Here is a 3,117-nt window from a genome sequence, read left to right on the forward strand (position 1 = left end):
CCATTGTCTGCTTGTATTATTTTGGGTGAATTATTTTAATAGGACAAACTTATTCGGTTGCATTGGGATATGAATAAAGATCGGGGGCAAGAGAATTGATTTCAACTTTAAAAAAAAAAAAAAAAAAGCAAATACACATGGTTATGTGTGACAGCTTGTATCATCAGTACATAACAATGAAGGCTTCCAAGAACTTTCAAATAATTTGCATACCTTCATTAGCATAGCAAGGCAGTAAAGTTAGTTTATTCTTCGAAGATCAGTGTTTTGTTATTTGCTTTCTGAATAACGAAACTACAGTTTTCAGTATTTACGCCCACAGAGAAAGTTCCTTCGTAGGTTGATCAGCAGTGTCATCAGTGCTATGTACAGTATTAAGATTTAGACTGGATTCAACTCAAAACAAACTGATTTAGAAAATAAACAAATACATGATCATATGGTGTGTTTTGATGGATTAGCTGAAATGTCCAATTGTTTTACTGATTCAAACATGCACCAGATAATAGTTAGTATCAATGGACACACCGTGAAAAAAAATAAAAAACATCTCTAATTTACGGTAAAATACCGGTAGCTGCTAGAATTTTACCGCAACCACAGATGCTTGTATTTTACCGTAAATTGTTTGCTGGTGTTAACAAGTTCTGTTCAAGCGATGGCAAAAAAACGTGTTTATAGCATCAAATGCAGTCCTACCCACCTGTTGCTGCCCTGCTGGTTAAATGAATCCTGCACTTTTCGCATATCTACAGAAACTCCAGTTTGACGCTTAGTAGTATTTCCAGATTAAAAAATGAAACAAATCAGTCATTTAAATGTCATTTTAATGTACCGCTAAAGAAGTGACGCGTTGGGCTAAATGCTCCAGTATATAAACATTCCCTTATCCAGAGATATAATTATAGCTTAAAAAAAAACTGTAACTGTAACAAAAAAGGTTGGACAAGGACCAGAGCTTATCTTGCTACAACAGCCAGTGAGGAAGATGGTAAGGAAGATTAAACAATTTCTCTCTGGGAGAGAACTGAGATTATGCCACAGCAATATCAGTTACATTAAGTTAGGTTTTGTTGCAGAGGCACCAGTAATGCGGATAGTGTTCTACAGCTAACTACACATTCATGTGGTAAAAACAGACCTAATGCTTCAGGAGAAGCCATTGTTATGATCATTTTTGGTCCATGAAAATGTGCAAAGAATGATTCTTTACATGAGGAAAGTAGTTGAGTTAGGCCAGGAACATAATGAGAAATAAACATTCATAAATCAATACAGATATTTAACAACAGTTTATGTTGAAGTACCCAAATGCTGACTGATCATGTTGTCCTTGTGCATAAAACCTTCAAATCAATCACCAACAACACACACTGATTTCTTGTAAACAGAGAGCAACTATAGTCCATATAGTTTACGTTCCCCCAATAGCATAAGAGCCTGCTTCACTCTTACCACACTCTTCTGCTTCTCTGTGCTGACCTCTAGTGGAGAATAAGAGATACTAGAAATTTAATTTGCTATGACAAGACAAAAAAAATTACTTTTAAAACCAAAATTTTATATAAGATTTGTATGAAAATTCCTGATATGTACAAGGAATTTTGTACATATCAAAATTCCTTGTACATATGTGCTCAATCTGAGATAACGATTCTCAGGTCCCTTAAATATAAAGTAAAAGGAGTAATCTTTTCACCACTAGAGGATGCTGAGGGCTCACATTTGATCTGGTAGCACTAGACAGTGTCTTCAATATTACTTTGCAGTGATGTCAGAGGTATTGTAGCAACACTTCTGTCAAAATAAATTTGCTTGTTTCTCACTGACATGAAAGAAAAAATGCTTAATTGTGACGCTTCGCTGTTGCAGGTTTTCTGTTTCATGTCAAGTCTGGGTTTTAAATGTGCCAGCAATTGAGACATTTTTCTTTTCAGATTTGTCCAACCACTCAAGGTAGAAAGGGATATTTGTTCTTGTTATGTAATTCTGAGAGTTAAATGGAATAATGTATGTCTATTTCCCTTACATTTTTTATTAGAATTTACTGTCTGTCATTTCAATTACAACAGACTGAAACTTAAATCTTAACTTCCCTCATGCTCTACCCTGCCCATATTAAAAAGAGCTGCTGAAGAGCTTTTTTAAAATGATTATAGTTCAGTAACTGAAGTGTGAGTAGATCATAGACAGCGGTGGACATTTTAGGAACCATAAGACAATGTGTAAAATTTGCACGTGTGTGCAGCATGTGTTCTTGACTTCCTGAGCTCAAACCTCCTGAGGTGTGATTTCCTGACCCCATAATGCACAGTCCCACTAGGTTCCTCTCTCGTTGCTCTTGTATTTAGTCACCGCCCTAATAATATTCTGAGGCCCGTTAGAATCCACAGTGGCTCTTGGTGTGTCTGCCCATACAAAGCATTCCTAATGGGAAATCCTCTGAGGAAGCGATGTGACAATGCAGCTTCAAGTGAGAACACAGGCTCTGCTAAAGGTAACACAGGCTGATGTCCTCTGTGGGGATTCTGTGAGATCAGTGCGGAAACGCCTTCATACCAAAGAACCTTGAAAAAGGAACTCTCAGATACATGGAACAGCATGTGCTGCACAATTGGAAATGAGTTTAGAGACATTTGTGTCAGCGACAGGAAACCTGTTGAATTCTCAAATTCATATTTAATATATTCATGGTGATTCCAAAATAGTTCATTTGGACTGCACTATTAAAAAAAATTAACATTGAACATGAAAATTTAACATTTTTATTGTTTATCACATTGCAACCATAAACTTGGCATGCATATGCAATGAGCTTCATTTGAGTAAGTAATTTGTATTACAATCTTTCAGGGCTTGACAGGATTTAGCTCTATCACCATTGCACATGGAGACTTTGCAAATTAACCATTACAACAATAGCACTCACAGAAGAGTCTACCATCCAGCCTTGGCAATCGTCTATGTGGCCAGTGCCGAGACCTGGCTTCACTGTGCTAACTTCAGCATCAGCATCATGATCACCATCTACTTGTCAATCATCCACAACACCCATATCAACCATGTCATCCCCATTAACCCTTGTGGTTAATATATACTCATCACCACCACCTTCAT

Source organism: Gambusia affinis, linkage group LG17, assembly GCF_019740435.1.
Source record: "Gambusia affinis linkage group LG17, SWU_Gaff_1.0, whole genome shotgun sequence".
Taxonomy (NCBI): Eukaryota; Metazoa; Chordata; class Actinopteri; order Cyprinodontiformes; family Poeciliidae; genus Gambusia; species Gambusia affinis.